At 35.5% G+C, this 17,593-nt stretch overlaps 1 protein-coding gene and 1 long non-coding RNA gene across 2 annotated transcripts in view; one reads left to right on the top strand and one right to left on the bottom strand.

Moving 5' to 3' along the window:
* The window catches only part of LOC6036126, a 251,293-nt gene that overhangs the window by 146,502 nt on the left and 87,198 nt on the right, over positions 1-17,593 (bottom strand).
* LOC119766839 lies at positions 2,009-2,435 on the top strand. The gene is made up of 2 exons (XR_005277168.1): positions 2,009-2,176; positions 2,230-2,435. It is a non-coding gene; the product is annotated as an uncharacterized LOC119766839 (long non-coding RNA).

Genomic DNA, 17,593 nt, shown 5'->3' with positions numbered 1-17,593 from the left:
CGTTCAGCAGTTAAAAATGAAGAATTTTTCGATGGTTTATTTAAAAGCTTTAAAGATTATCCTGATTTTGCTAAAGATGCATCAGTTATACAAATTATTTCTCATAGAATATTTAAAACAGAGTTGGAACTAAACTTATTACGATTTTTGCAATGAAACTTTCAAAGTCATTTACACTATATGCAACAGAAAATGAACGAATTTATGTAAAGCCAGAAGACAGAGATCAAGTGCTTAAAGATTTTCACGACGCACCGTTGGGTGGTCATGTCGGAGGTAAACGAATGATTAAAAGAATGAGTCCTTTTTACATGGGAAAATATGCGAAGAGATGTTTTGAATTATGTAAAGCAATGTGATTCTTGTCAAAAGAATAAAATATGGCCAGCAAATAAGATGCCAATGAAAATTACGACAACATCGTATGAACCCTTTGATAAAATTTATATGGATGTGGTTATGTTACCAATTTCTAATAATGGAAACAATTGTGGACTTGTGATACAAGATGATTTAACAAGATTTTTGATTGTAGCTCCCATGGAAAACCAAGAAAGTACTACTGTTGCTAGAACTTTTGTCGAAAACTTTGTTTGTAAATTTGGTGCTCCTAAAGAAGTTGTAACCGATCGAGGTACAAACTTTGTAAGCAAATTATTGCAACACACATGCAAAATATTACACATTAAAAAGATCGTTACAAGTGCATATCATCCTCAAGCTAATTTAGTAGAGAGATCAAATAGAGAGTTGAAAGTTTATTTACGAAATTTTATTGGCAAAGATCCACAATGTTGGGATGAATTGATACCATATTTTATGTTTGAATACAATACTACAGAAAATTCATCAACTGGATATTCTCCCTATGAACTTTTGTATGGAAGAAAAGCTACTATACCAAGCACAATTTATAAAATCAATGATTCAGATTTAAATTATGACGACTATATTTGTTCAATGAAAGATATATTCAAGGATGCTCATGAAACTGCTAGAAACAACTTAATATTGTCAAAAGAAAAGAGAAAGGAAATTTATGACAAAAAGACAAATGATTGGGTACCAATGTGGGGAGATAGAGTTTTGGTACAAATGGTACAGACAGGAATTGGTCAAAAGTTACAAAATAAGTGGCGAGGCCCTTACGATATCGTTAAATTTAACAGCGATCAAACGACCACTATTAAAAATGGCAACAAATTTGAAGATGTACATAATAATAGACTAAGAAAATATAATGATTAAATAACACTAAATGATAGTTCACAATGTACCCGTATTAAAATACATTTAATTTTTTTTTAACAATATACATTTAACATAATTTAAAATTAAAATTAAATGCTCCAATACAAGAAAAATATTTTGAAATGACAATTACAGTACAATTAAAATAAAGAAAAAATAAGCGATTTATGCAATGAATGACTTAGTATCATAAACGATTAATATCAAAAGACTACAATGAATGAAAATATTTATTTTAAACACGGGATTATTTATGTATATTGAAGAAAAAAATTATAAAAAAACTTATTGAATTGATATGATTGATGAATTAGAAAAAACGAGTGTTATCAAGAGAATTAAATGAATCAAACAAATGTGTTACAAATACTGATTTTTATATAGAAAAATAAACATGAAAAAAGAATATATGATTGATTTGATATGATAAATGAATTAATGTTGAGTTAAACAAAATATGAATGATTATTATCAAAAAATGCGCAAACAAGAGGAATGTTATGAATTGGGGATGAAAGATAATTTTTACAAATGATTGAATTGAATATGTTATATGAAACAGATTAAGAAAAATACCAGTACTGAGTTTATATTTTTTTGGAAAACACGTGAAGCGATAATGATCAAATATAAACATAATAATGAAGCAGTGATGAAACACGTTAAAACAATTAGGAAGCTGTTGGGTTGCAATTTTGGGAACATTCTAAAATTGAGCTGAAATGGGTTAACAGGGTATAAAAAGAACAATGACGTTTTTTTATCTGAGAAAACAAATATATCATGACTAAACAATAATGAAATTTCAACGACAACTAAATGAAAAAGTATGATTATTAAATGTTTCAAAACAACATGTATGCAAGTAAGAGTGTGTGTGAGAATAATTGGACAAGGGAGGTGCACCCCAGAATGAATGTTGAATGTAAACATGTGTTTTATAATTTACTTAACAAAGTATTAAGAATTTATTTTCAGAATGTTATATGCTTATACGAAGGATTTACAGGAAACCAATGGAAGACGATCAAGTAGACAACAATTTCAACAAGGACGAATATGGAATTCAGCTCAAGGAAGGGTAAAATTTGTGAGTATATCGTGGGGAATCTAAAAAGATCGAAAAGGACGGTAAAAGTTCCGATCTAGGGATACATAAACTGATAAAGCAACGCCAAAGGGATTAAAAAGTAGACAATTGTACTCTATGGGGAGAGTTTTATGTCGAATATAGCTTCAAAACAGTTGTAATCCATGGGGGGATTCAATATGTTAAAATATTTCAAAACATTTGCACTTTACGGGGATAGTCAAATGATAATTAAAGGGAATGGAAAAATAATGCTTCAAGGGAAAAACAAATTTAAACTGATAAAATTCAGTGGGAAACCATTCAAAAACAATTCAAATTCAAAAATTTCTACATAGATTATTGAACCAAATACTTTCGTGCAAATTAAAACACAAAGTGATGTACAGATTTCATAAAAAGTTGGAAGAACAGAAAGGATATTTTAACATGCGCAGTATTGCAATGACAAGATGATAGGATGTATAGATCAATGATAAACTTTATAGAGTAATTTTTTTCATTCAAGTATAAAAATAATAGTCAATTAGAACTGATTTTTTTTGTATTAAAAATAATAGAACTGATTTCATATAAAAATATCAACAAGATTTATAAGATTGTAAGTAAATTTTAATCTCAATTTTGCACAGAAATTAAATGATAGATTCCTGAAAATTATAAAATATTGTTCATGGGAAGAAAACAAGTAAGAAATTTTTGTGGGAGAAACAAAACTAAAAACTGAAGTAAAATATGGCAGAGACGCTAGACGAGACGACTTGAGATGATCGACGCGTTCGTATGCTGAGAAGTTCTACGCGTTCGTATGCAGAAGTTTGTGATGGCAAGATGGTGAGTGGCAAAGTCATGCGGGAGGTTGAACAGGTAACGGTGTTGATGTTGTTGGAAAAGGTCATATCAATGAGGATCAAGTCGAATTAAGACACAATTCTAGTAACGAGACATTCACGTAAAACAAATTACCAATCAAAATGTGGAATTAAGCGAAGCAAAGATGATTGAAATGCGAAACATCAATTATGCAACAAAAATGCAAGTTGAGATCATACTGCACATCTGAAACTATTGAAAAGGAGAAGTTCATGATAAACAAATGATAACATCATCCGATGTCATTAATTTACAAAAGCCAAAGTTGCAAATTACACGAAAAGACAATTTTGGACTAACAACATGTCCTAAACATTTGATGCAAAACAACTGGAAAAGTCAATTTTGGACAAATATACTGGATTTACGAACAATTCACAATACTCAGCAAATGAGAAGTCAATGCACTTTCAAAACTGACCATAGTCAACTCACAGCTGGGTTATGAAGCACAATTCATGATGGAAACGACAATTGCACTAAATGACGAAATTCAACACCTTAGCCTCGAAAACTGATCAATTGACCAAGTCACTGTGGAATGAATAGCCTCACGATAAAGACTATTTTGATGGAAGACGACAACGATAACAACCAGTCGATCAACACAGTTCTACAACAGATTTAGCTTACAGTGGGAAAAATGCAATGATTTTTTTAGGATAAATAATGAAAATTAATTTCAAATGCAAGTTTTTTTTAAATCAGTTTCAACGAAAATATTTTTAATAGAGAAGTTCAAAACGATAATTCAGGTAATTTAACAGGACAGAAGATCAAAAGAGTAATGAAAATAATTTTACAGTAAAAAATCAAAAGAGCAATTATAATTATAAAACAATTTACAGGAAAGCACAAGAAGAACAAATTGTAAACCGCACGATCACTACACCCGAAAATATTCTTTCCATAGATGATCATTTCTTTCAGACGATCATCTAGCTGATAAGTGTGGGGGAGATTAACCGAACCAATTTTTTCAATAAATTTTTATAGCCAGCCATTTAAATATTTTTATGATTTTTGCAAAGTAATTTTCACAATTTAAATTATTCACTTTGGGAATATTCTTCCAACCAACAAATAACTTTCGATAGATGTTCTTAATGCTTTTCAAGAATACAAACATCTAGCTGGTAAGTGTGGGGGAATGCAGCGACCTCAAATTTAAATCATTAAATTTGCCCATTTTTCGAACCTCACCACAGTTCTGACCATGCGCGCTTACGCAAGCATAAATAATTTTACCCGTCGACTCGCGTTGCGCGACAAATAATTAAGCTTATGTACAGGTGTGGATCATGAGTCATCCTCACCTGAAAATCCCTTTATTAAATTTCGCCACTTGTTAGGCAATCAATAAAATAGTTAAGCTTTCAATTATGAATGTGCGATGTTTTTCCACAGGGGAAATTGAGGGTGTGGCTTAACCAAATTCATTGGCATGTTTGTTCAATGGAGAATTCGACCTTCTCATTATTAACTTACATTTTGAGAATATTTGAGGAACATAATTTTGATATTCCAATAACATAATTTAAAGTTTCACGACAATGGTTCGAACCCATGACTTCAGATTTTGAGGTGTACTCACTACACCATACGGAAAGTCATGAAGAATTGCAGAGGTCTGCACAATTTAATTCATGAGGTTCATCGATGCTTCTCATCGGAACGGACAACTTTTAGTAGAACAAAATTTAGTAGAGTTTTCGGGGACTGACTATAAAAACCCCAAAATTCTTGAGGAGGGCGGTTAGTTCCAGAGTTAGTTCCAGTCAGTTCCAGCCAGCTCAACTTCAGTCCAGTTCCAGTTCCAGAAGACGCCCCTGACCAGCCAGACCCGCCAGCAGCCACCAGTAGCAGAGGCCCCAGTCCAGCCGGACTTAGCGGTAGAAGCCGCAGTCCGCCGGGACTTAGCCGCTGTGAAGAGTCCGCCGGGACTTAGCCGCTGTGAAGAGTCCGCCGGGACTTAGCTGCCGTGAAGAGTCCACCCGGGACTTAGGAGTTCGGGGTCTGGCATGGCTCGGCCCAGAGGTCTGGAGGACAAGTCTGACTTCAACGTAGAGAACTGGCTCGACGAAGATCTTAATGCAAAGTGATGTGATCGTGTGCGTAGAAGTTGAAAGTGTTACCGCAAAAATGTAATCTTCAAAAAGTGTAATATACAGATAAGTGATGTTTACTGATCTGTTTTGACTCTACAAGTAAATATCACAAAAATCCTGAAAGCCTAAACCGCTCGGGCCGTTCACCGTGGTTTGGAGTTGCCTCACTCCCCGTCCCTCGTCCCACCCGGGACGAGGCAACAACGAGATGAGGCGCGCGCCTGCTGCCTTTCGCTGAAAAGCCTCTCGTGGGTCAAGCCGTGGTTGTGAAACAACAACTAGCTCGTCGCATTCGCGGCGAGCGCTCTTAAAGATTTGCTTCTTATCCAACTCCAATCTGTTGAAAAAGTTGCCCTCATCCCTCGTTCTACCCGGGACGAGGCAGCGAGCTAATTTGAATTTAAATTTCAGGAACAAATTTTGGTCTTCGGGGGCGACGGAATGCACAGCTTTCTGAGGCTGCTCTCGCCCCCAACCCCTCCCCCCATTCAGCTCGCTAAAATTCCTTCGTCTCTTTGCCGTTCGAATTAGTTCGAAATAATTCCGTTCAATTAGGGATCGGCACGGGTCTTGGTACGAAGGGTGTGTAAGTTCTGTTGGGTTGGGGAGTTAGGCTCTAAGAGCAAGAGATCAACCCAGATTTAAAACCAGCAAGTTTGCAAGAGTAACAAATCTGGGAAGATCTCTTGCTCTTAGGCTTGGCTCCCTCAGCGTTCGCCAGTCTGTCGTGTTCGGGGGTTCAGCGTTTGAAATTCGGTTGTGCGTCTTGAAGGGTCGTCCAAAAGCGCAAATTCAAAAGTAAGTTGGTAGAGTAGTCGTCCACACGGATAGAAATCCTGTCCGAAAAACCATCAACAAATTGTTTTAAAATCGATAACATCGATTGTTTTCGATTTCGTTTACAATGTTTTCAAAAATGAAAACAATTTCATCGATTTCGAAAACTTTTGTGTTCGAAAACGCAACTTTTTCCGTCACACTTTTTCGAAGCGTAACTACTGTCAAAACGCAGCCTAATTCTAAACGTCAAACAAGCTCTCGTGACAGTTTGTTTATACAATGTTTTTTTTTTAGTTTTCGGGTGAAGTAACCGGAGAGCCGGAGAAGTTCCCGGTGGCCAGATATTAACTGGTTCCGTTTCGACGGTGTTTGTGAAATGATGTGTGATGTGAATAAATAAAAGCAGCAACAATTGGTGCACAGTGTCCAGCTGCAAACACCGCCATCAAAGTCGTTCCGGCCAACCGGGTCGAGCTTAATAGTGCTTTCGGATGTGGAGAAATCACCTGTCCGGGAGAAGTGAAATGTCGATCCGCATGGCCAGCGTCGATTCTGACAACAGTGATCGAAAGGACCGGTACAGGTTCAGTTATGGGAAAAATACGGAGTGTTGGCAATGGCCACACTCGAGAAGGCGGACAGCGGAATGATTGCATCGGCGGAACCTGCTCCACGGCCAGCGAGAAAGAAGATGTTGGCAAGCGGGAAGAAATCATCAGCCGCCGCTGGTGGTGCGGATCGACCTTTGACTTCTCCCGGACAGGTGATTTCTCCACTTCCGAAAGCACTTTTAAGCTCGACCCGGCTGGCCGGAACGACTTTGTTGGAGGTGTTTGCAGCTGGACACCCCTCCTCCTCCCCTCCTCCTCCTCCTCCTCCTCCTCCTCCTCCTCCTCCTCCTCCTCCTCCTCCTCCTCCTCCTCCTCCTCCTCCTCCTCCTCCTCCTCCTCCTCCTCCTCCTCCTCCTCCTCCTCCTCCTCCTCCTCCTCCTCCTCCTCCTCCTCCCTCCTCCTCCTCCTCCTCCTCCTCCTCCTCCTCCTCCTCCTCCCTCCTCCTCCTCCTCCTCCTCCTCCTCCTCCTCCTCCTCCTCCTCCTCCTCCTCCTCCTCCTCCTCCTCCACCAGGGCCACCAGAGGAAGATGTTGTCCAGCGGGAGAAAGTCATCAACGTTCATACCCTCAGAAGCTTGGTAAGATTTGAATGAACAATTTTCACCAAAACTCGTAATCGATCGATCTAATCGACCTTCCCCCTCCACAGGCTGCGACGCCGTCCTCTTTCAGATCTGCAGCCACCTCAAATTGAACCACGACGACAAGAAAAGCGACCCGGGACAAGGCGCATCAACCAAACTTGAGCTCCGTCGGCATCCTGGAGCCGATCGCGAAGCACTTTTAAGCTCGACCCGGCTGGCCGGAACGACTTTGTTGGAGGTGTTTGCAGCTGGACACCCCTCCTCCTCCTCCTCCTCCTCCTCCTCCTCCTCCTCCTCCCTCCTCTCCTCCTCCTCCTCCTCCTCCTCCCCTCCTCCTCCTCCTCCTCCTCCTCCTCCTCCTCCTCCCCTCCTCCTCCCCTCCTCCCTCCTCCTCCTCCTCCTCCTCCTCCTCCTCCTCCTCCTCCTCCTCCTCCTCCTCCTCTTCCTCCTCCTCCTCCTCCTCCTCCTCCTCCTCCTCCTCCTCCTCCTCCTCCTCCTCCTCCTCCTCCTCCTCCTCCTCCTGTTGTCCAGCGGGAGAAAGTCATCAACGTTCATACCCTCAGAAGCTTGGTAAGATTTGAATGAACAATTTTCACCAAAACTCGTAATCGATCGATCTAATCGACCTTCCCCCTCCACAGGCTGCGACGCCGTCCTCTTTCAGATCTGCAGCCACCTCAAATTGAACCACAACGACAAGAAAAGCGACCCGGGACAAGGCGCATCAACCGAACTTGAGCTCCGTCGGCATCCTGGAGCCGATCGCGGTCAAGCTTCGGTCGTGTAGAAGGCGCTGAATACCCACACTCACACACAACATTACACTCTACCACCTCAAAACAACAACATTCTTTAATTCTTCAATTCTAATTTAAAAAAAAACTAAAAATCGAAATTTCTATTTTTTTTAAATGCTCTAAAAATTTAAATTCTAAAATTCTAAAATTTTAAAATTTTAAAATTCTAAAATTCTAAAATTTTTAAATTCTAAAATTCAAACATTCTAAAATTCCAAAATTCTAAAATTCTAAGATTCTAAAATTCTAAAACTCTAAAATTCTAAAATTCTAAAATTCTAAAATTCTAAAATTCTAAAATTCTAAAATTCTAAAATTTTAAAATTCTAAAATTCTAAAATTCTAAAATTCTAAAATTCTAAAATTCTAAAATTCTAAAATTCTAAAATTCTAAAATTCTAAAATTCTAAAATTCTAAAATTCTAAAATTCTAAAATTCTAAAATTCTAAAATTCTAAAATTCTAAAATTCTAAAATTCTAAAATTCTAAAATTCTAAAATTCTAAAATTCTGAAATTCTAAAATTCTAAAATTCTAAAATTTAAAATTCTAAAATTCTAAAATTCTAAAATTTAAAATTTAAAATTCTAAAATTCTAAAATTCTAAAATTTAAAATTTAAAATTTAAAATTCTAAAATTCTAAAATTCTAAAATTTAAAATTCTAAAATTCTAAAATTCTAAAATTCTAAAATTTAAAATTCTAAAATTCTAAAATTCTAAAATTCTAAAATTCTAAAATTCTAAAATTCTTAAATTCTTAAATTCTTAAATTCTTAAATTCTTAAATTCTTAAATTCTTAAATTCTTAAATTCTTAAATTCTTAAATTCTTAAATTCTTAAATTCTTAAATTCTTAAATTCTTAAATTCTTAAATTCTTAAATTCTAAACTTCTGAAATTCTAAAATTCTAAACTTCTGAAATTCTAAAATTCTTAAATTCTAAAATTCTAAAATTCTAAAATTCTAAAATTCCAAAATTCTAAAATTCTAAAATTCTAAAATTCTTAAATTCTTAAATTCTTAAATTCTTAAATTCTTAAATTCTTAAATTCTTAAATTCTTAAATTCTTAAATTCTTAAATTCTTAAATTCTTAAATTCTTAAATTCTTAAATTCTTAAATTCTTAAATTCTTAAATTCTTAAATTCTAAACTTCTGAAATTCTAAAATTCTAAAATTCTAAAATTTTAAACTTTGAAATTTAAAATTTAAAATTCTAAAATTCTTAAATTCTAAAATCTAAAATTCTAAAATTCTAAAATTCTAAAATTCTAAAATTCTAAAATTCTAAAATTCTAAAATTCTAAAATTCTAAAATTCTAAAATTCTAAAATTCTAAAATTCTAAAATTTAAAATTCTAAAATTCTAAAATTCTAAAATTCTAAAATTCTAAAATTCTAAAATTCTAAAATTTAAAATTTAAAATTCTAAAATTCTAAAATTCTAAAATTCTAAAATTCTAAAATTTAAAATTCTAAAATTCTAAAATTTAAAATTTAAAATTTAAAATTCTAAAATTCTAAAATTCTAAAATTCTAAAATTCTAAAATTTAAAATTCTAAAATTTAAAATTTTAAAATTCTAAAATTTAAAATTCTAAAATTCTAAAATTCTAAAATTCTAAAATTCTAAAATTCTAAAATTCTAAAATTCTAAAATTCTAAAATTCTAAAATTCTAAAATTCTAAAATTCTAAAATTCTAAAATTCTAAAATTCTAAAATTCTCAAATTCTCAAATTCTTAAATACTTAAATTCATAAATTCTTAAATTCTTAAATTCTTAAATTCTTAAATTCTTAAATTCTTAAATTCTTAAATTCTAAAATTCTTAAATTCTAAAATTCTAAAATTCTAAAATTCTAAAATTCTAAAATTCTAAAATTCTAAAATTCTAAAATTCTAAAATTCTAAAATTCTAATTCTAAAATTCTAAAATTCTTAAATTCTAAAATTCTAAAATTCTAAAATTCTAAAATTCTAAAATTCTAAAATTTAAAATTTAAAATTCTAAAATTCTAAAATTCTAAAATTCTAAAATTCTAAAATTCTAAAATTCTAAAATTTAAAATTCTAAAATTCTAAAATTCTAAAATTCTAAAATTCTAAAATTTAAAATTCTAAAATTCTAAAATTCTAAAATTTAAAATTCTAAAATTCTAAAATTCTAAAATTCTAAAATTCTAAAATTTAAGTCCCAAAGTCCGTTATTCTCAATTTCCCAAAATCTCAAATTCCTAATTCCCTAATTCTTTAATTCCCAAATTCACAAATTCCCAAATTCCTAATTTCCAAATTCTTAAGTTCTCAAAATCCCAAATTCCTAAATTTTCAAATTCTTAAATTCCCAAATTCCAAACTCTCAAATTCTCAAATTCCTAAATTCCTATATTCTCAAATTCATAAATTCCCAAATTCCTCAATTCTCAAATTCTTAATTTCCCAAATTCTTGAATTCCCAAATTCCCAAATTCCTAAATTCTCAAATTCCCATATTCCTTAAAATAAAATCAAAAATTCAAAAATTCAAAAATTCAAAAATTCAGAAATTCAAAATTTCAAAATTCCAAAAATTTAAAAATTCAAAAATTTAAAAATTCAAAAATTCAGAAATTCAAAAATTTAACAATTCAAAACTTCAATTATTCAAAAATTTCAAAATTCCTTTATTTCTCAATTCCTAAATTCCTAAATTCCTAAATTCCTAAATTCCTAAATTTCTAAATTCCTAAATTCCTATATTCCTAAATTCCTAAATTCCTAAATTCCTAAATTCCTAAATTCCTAAATTTCTGAATTCCTAAATTCCTAAATTCCTAAATTGCTAAATTTCTAAATTCCTAAATTCCTGAATTCCTAAGTTCCTAAATTCCTAAATTCCTTAATTCCTAAATTCCTAAATTTCTAAATTTCTTAATTCCTATGTTCCCAAATTCCTTAATTCCTAAATTCCTAAATTCCTAAATTCCTAAATTCCTTAATTCCTAAATTCCTAAATTCCTAAATTCCTAAATTCCTAAATTCCTAAATTCCTTAATTCCTAAATTCCTAAATTCCTAAATTCCTAAATTCCTAAATTCCTAAATTCCTAAATTCCTAAATTCCTAAATTCCTAAATTCCTAAATTCCTAAATTCCTAAATTCCTAAATTCCTAAATTCCTTAATTCCTAAATTCCCAAATTCCTTAATTCATAAATTCCTAAATTCCTAAATTTCTAAATTCCTCAATTCCTAAATTCCTAAATTCTTAAATTCTTATATTCCTAAATTCCTAAATTCCTAAATTCCTAAATTCCTAAATTCCTAAATTCCTAAATTCCTAAATTCCTAAATTCCTAAATTCCTAAATTCCTAAATTCCTAAATTCCTAAATTCCTAAATTCCTAAATTCCTAAATTCCTAAATTCCTAAATTCCTAAATTCCTAAATTCCTAAGTTCCTAAATTCCTAAATTCCTTAATTCCTAAGTTCCCAAATTCCTAAATTCCTAAATTCCTAAATTCCTTAATTCCTAAGTTCCCAAATTCCTTAATTCCTAAATTCCTAAATTCCTAAATTCCTAAATTCTTAAATTCCTAAATTCCTAAATTCCTTAATTCCTGAATTCCTAAATTTATAAATTCCTAAATTCCTAAATTCCTTAATTTCTAAATTCCTAAATTCCCAAATTCCTAAGTTCCTAAATTCCTTAATTCCTAAGTTCCCAAATTCCTAAATTCCTAAATTCCTATATTCCTTAAATTCCTAAATTCCTGAATTCCTAAATTCCTAAACTCCTAAATTTCTAAATTCCTAAATTCCTAAATTCCTAAATTCCGAAATTCTGAAATTCCGAAATTCCGAAATTCCAAAATTCCTAAATTCCTAAATTCCTAACTTCCTAAATTCCTAAATTGCTAAATTTCTAAATTCCTAAATTCCTAAATTCCTAAATTCCTAAATTCCTAAATTCCTTAATTCCTAAGTTCCCAAATTCCTAAATTCTTAAATTCCTAAGTTCTTAAATTCCTAAATTCCTAAATTCCCAAATTCCTAAATTCCTAAATTCTTAAATTCTTATATTCCTAAATTCCTAAATTCCTAAATTCCCAAAATTCCTAAATTCCCAAATTCCTGAATTCCTAAATTCCCAAATTCCCAAATTCTTAAATTCCCAAATTCCCAAATTCCTAAATTCCCAAATTCTCAAATTCCCATATTCATTAATTCCTAAATTCCTAAATTCCACAATTCTTAAATTCCCAAAATCCCAAATTCATAATTTCCTAAATTCCTTAATTCCTGAATTCCCAAATTCCCAAATTCTTAAATTCCCAAATTCTCAAATTCCCAGATTCTCAGATTCTCAAAATCCCAAATCCCAAATTCCCAAATTCACAAATTCTCAAATTCTTAAATTCCCAAATTCCCAAGATCACAAATTCCCCAATTCCCAAATTTCCATATTCCCAAAATCACAAATTCCCCAATTCCCAAATTCTTAAATTCCCAAATTCCCAAACTCTCAAATTCCCAAATTCCTTAATTCCTTAATTCTCAAATTCCTAAATTCCCAAATCCCTCAATCCTCAAATTCTTAAATTCCACAATTCCTTAATTCTCCGATTTCCAAATTCCTTAATTCTCAAATTCCCAAATTCCTATATTCCTAAATTCCCAAATTCCCAATTTCTTAAATTCCCAAATTCTCAAATTCCCAGATTCTTAAATTCCCAAATTCCAAAATTCTTAACACACACACACACACACACACACACACACACACACACACACACACACACACACACACACACACACACACTCACACAAAGATTAGTTATTAAATTAATTATGTATTATTTGCCTCAATAAAAAAAAACGAATCAACTGTTTTACTGAACCAAAGAAATATCCAACGGTCAATTCAAAAACCAAAACCAACGGTCAATTCAAAAACCGATTAAACCGTTCGGGATGGCTGCGTGCGTTTTGTTTTGAACCAGGCGTCACCAACCGTAACCACTCAAAATCAACAACATTGTTCTCGATTTTGTTGCAAATGTTACCGGACGACTGATCGACAACATTCTGAAACGAATTTCAGAACGAATCGAGAACAATGTTGTCGATTTCCCGGACAGGATTTCTATCCGTGCATAAACGTTTGGGTGGGTTGAAAGTGGTCTAAGGATGTTGTCAACTTGGGATTATAAGTTGTCTATAAATGGTTTCCTCCCGGGTTGCAAGTTGTCTAAGGATTTTGTCGCCTTGGGTTTGTAAGTTGTCTATAAATGGTTTCCTCCAGTGTTGTAAGTCGTCCAAGGCGTTTGTTTTCGTGGGATGCCAGGGCGTAGAACTTTATAACCATTCATATAACCATTCATCTTCTTTTCAGAAATTCAATAATCTTCAACTTTTCTTTCAGAAATTTGGTCCTTTTTAGGACCACCCAAAACAATCACGAAAGAGTTAGCCTTGACCAATTCTGAACACTTAATCCTAAAACCATTCTTTTCAGATAACCAAAAATATGGTCCTTTTCAGAACCACCCAAAACGATCACGAAAGAGTTAATCTTGTCATAAATTCCAAATTTGAACTTTGAAAGAATCATATAACTAACGAAAGAATTTGTCGTCATTTTCAAAATTTGCGAAATATATTGCTTTTGGCTCTGATAAAATGTTAGTCACGATTTTTAGGGGGCCAAAATTCTATAAAAGAAATGCGCACTTCAATCAAGCCGATCAGTCGGATTTTGGCAGTTGCAATGGCAAGGTCGAAGCATCTCCAGGCGCAAAACGCGGCGAACTACCGCAAGCGGCGGAAGGCAAAGCAGCAGAACGAAGGCGACGCAGAAGCGGGTGAACCAAGCCGGAGACGGCGGCGGTTAGCTGGAGCGGAGGCACCGGAGCAGCTTCTTTCGGGAACTGTTGGCGGTGTGGCAGAGAGCGAAGGTGGTGACGAAGCAGGACCAAGTCGGAAACGGCAACGGTTAGCAGGAGCGGTCGGGACGGGTCAGCCTTTTCCGGAAACGGATCGTGGCATGGAGGATGGTGTTGCGGACGAACATTCTGGTCAAGCGATGGAAGCAAGCGGAGCTGAAGCTGGTCAAGGCACAAGCGCGTCCGCCGATGGTGAGCTGCCATGCGGTTCGGCAACGACAACTCAAGAAGGGCCGTCAGCTGGCACTGGTGAGCGAAACCTTCTGTGTTTGTGGAAAACTTTAATTTTTCTTCGACTAACTTGAGCTTTAGTTGAATTAACGTAGCATTTCAATTTAGCTACTTGTAATTTAAATGTGTCTGTGTTTTTGCAATCTTTATAGACAAGGCGCAGCGCTACGCCAAGGCCACAGCGGCGTTGAAGAAGCGATTCTTCGACAATCCGTTTGGGGAAGCGTGTAGTGTTTGCGATCGATTGTGGTGTATCAAAGATTTGAAGCCCATCAACAATCAAGAGCAAATTTCTCTGCTGTTGGTGGGAGGATATGACTCAGTCGAGGTTTCAAAGCTTGCAATACCTGCCGAAGTAGTTTGAAGCGTGGGGTTATGCCAACACTGGCCACCGTACATGGGTTTGTTTATCCTTATCTTCCTCCACACCTTCAACGTTTGGACCCTGTGACACGACGCCTTATTTCCCCGAGACTTCCTTTCATGGCCATGCAAAAGTTGAGTCGAGTTGCGGGAAGTCTTTCTCTTCTGGGGCAAATTATTAACATGCCGGTAGACGTGGATGAGATGGTCAGCGTTTTGCCGAGGTTTTTGGGTGATGATCATGCAATTAACGTGAGCATCAAGAAACATTTGCTTCACAAATCCACTTATTTGACTGGGTTCGTGAAGAAGAAAACTGTTTTTGAGTGGCTTGATTTTTTGGTCGATACTCCGTTGTACATCGAACACGGAATTGTTTTCGACCGCGCCCGCTTGGAGCAAGCTTCGCAAGAGTTGCTTGATCCTCAAATTGAACTTGATTTTGTTGATGCTGGTGACGATTGTGCTTCTTCGATGGCTCAACAGCAAACGATGTGTTGGAACGAGGACAAGTGCTTGGAAATTGCACCTGCCCAAAATCGGCGGCCTCTGTCTTTCCTTTTCGACAAGCATGCCGAAGAACTTTCATTTCCGGATATTTATGGCGGACAAGGGCGGGATATAGATCCTTCGATTAATGTTACACCTTTCATGCTGGCAACGAGCGAAATAAGACGTCGTGATCGCCGAGGGGCCAAACCTGAACATATTCTTTACATGGCGATGAAAGTGATGTGCTATCGGGTTTACCAAGGGACTGAAAGTAAGTTCAAGTGAACGGGGGCTGCCAACATAACTCGGGCAATGTTGAATGATCCATTGTTTATGGAAACTTGCGCTGAACGGAACTTGTCGTTTCTCTCGACAATTCCGAACTCCGCACATTATTTGCAGCAGCGCAAACGTGATGTGTTTGCTATGATTCGGCAACTTGGGAAGCCAACAATGTTTATGACTTTGAGTGCCAGCGAAACCCGCTGGCCTGAACTGTTGAAAATTTTGACCAAACTTTCCGCTGAACACAACATTGATTTGACGGATCCCATCCAACAGCTTACTGCTTTGCAACGGGCTACACTTGTTAGCGATGATCCTGTCACGTGTTGCATTTACTTTCACAAATTTGTTGATTCCTTCTTGAACATTCTTTCGAATCCCAAAATTAGCCCTTTGGGAAGTATCATGGTTGATTATTTCAAACGCATCGAATTTCAGCACCGTGGCAGCCCCCATGCTCACATTTTGTTGTGGTTGAACGGCGATCCTCGCGAAGCAGTCTCCGAGGACATGCCTGCAACTGTGGAATTGATTGATTTTCTTTGCTCGGTTAGCCGGGTCAACTTGCCTGACACTTACAGCAATCAGGTTCACAAGCACACTTTTACGTGCTACAAACGTAACGAAAAGCACTGTCGGTTCAACATTCCGTACTGGCCAATGGATCAGACCAGAATTCTGCTGCCTATGGCTTCCGACGATAATCGTCGCAAAAATTTTATTGACAAAGCCGCTTTTATGCGCAAAAATTTGGAAGAGAAAGTGTACGACTCTTTCGAAAACTTTCTCGATGATTGTGATTGTTCGCACGAAAACTATTTGAACGTTATTCGTGCGTCAATCCGACGACCGACAGTTTTCCTGAAGCGATCTTTGGACGAACTTTGGACCAACTCGTTCAATCCTTTGTTGCCGGCGAGCTTTGCTCGAACATGGATATGCAATTTATTCTGGAAGAATTTGCTTGCGCTGCGTATATTGTTGAATACGTGAACAAGAGCAACCGGGGCATTAGCAACTTGCACCGTGAATTGATTAAATTACAGGAACAATACCCTGATCAGGATTACAAGTTTTTGCTGAAGAAAGTTGGTATGAATCTGCTTAATTCAGTCGAAATTTCGGCACAAGAAGGCGCTTGGTTCTTGTTACGGCAACCGATGACGGAAGCCAGCCGAAAAGTTGAATTTATTCCTACAATGTGGCCCCATGAACGAATTCAAACCCGAAAGCGCAACAAGCGAATGGACCAGGAGGGGATTGATGATGATTCTACTGATGTTTGGACTTCCAATATCGTCCAGAAATATGAACAGCGCACCGAACTTGATGATGTCTGCTTGGCTGATTTTGTTGCTCTTTACACGATCCGTGGCAACACTTATACCTTGCGCAAAGATCCGCGGGTTTTGAGGTGGTGTGGGTATAAAATGACTGATTTGACGAATTACAAACGCGAGATGGTACTTTTGTTCCTACCATTCCGTAATGAAACTGTTGACATTCTTGACGACAACAAGTTCATTGACCTTTATGATCGAAACGAAACTTTAATTTTGACTAAGCTCAAGGAGTATGATTGCGATTTTAACATCGAACAAACGGTCGAGGAATATCTGCGTATTGTTGCAGACAACGACCAAGATGAAGTTCAGAATGAGGCAACCGAACGATACAATGATTTTGTTCGAACTATTAATTTGGATCCTATTGAACCCGAACAGGAACCTTCTTCTACTAACAAGCTACCAGCCGTCATCAAGAAGCGCACAAATGTTTTGAGTAAGCAGGATTATTGCGCCATCGTCAGGAAGACAAATTTTGAACAACGTAAATTAATTTTGCACGTAATTGATGATTTGAACACCTTCAGCGACGAACCAAATGAACCAATTCAAGTCTTCCTGACTGGGCCTGCTGGATGTGGGAAAACTTTTACTGTTCGAGCATTGATGGAAACTTATAACCGTTTCACGCAAGAACATTCTTCCCAGTACAATGCGTATATTGCTTGTGCATCAACGGGAAAAGCTGCAGTCGCTCTGAATGGTGGAACAGTTCATTCTACCTTCAGTATTTCTTTGGGGAACAAGCGAAATTCTAAGCTTTCATTTGAGAAACTTCAGCTGTATCGCAATGCTTTCGGCAGCGGTAAAGCTATATTTGTTGACGAAATTAGTATGGTTGGGGCCGAAAATTTAA

The sequence above is a fragment of the Culex quinquefasciatus genome, chromosome 2 (assembly GCF_015732765.1).
Source record: "Culex quinquefasciatus strain JHB chromosome 2, VPISU_Cqui_1.0_pri_paternal, whole genome shotgun sequence".
In the NCBI taxonomy this organism is placed as follows: Eukaryota; Metazoa; Arthropoda; class Insecta; order Diptera; family Culicidae; genus Culex; species Culex quinquefasciatus.
This window is presented reverse-complemented; position numbering and strand designations above follow the sequence as displayed.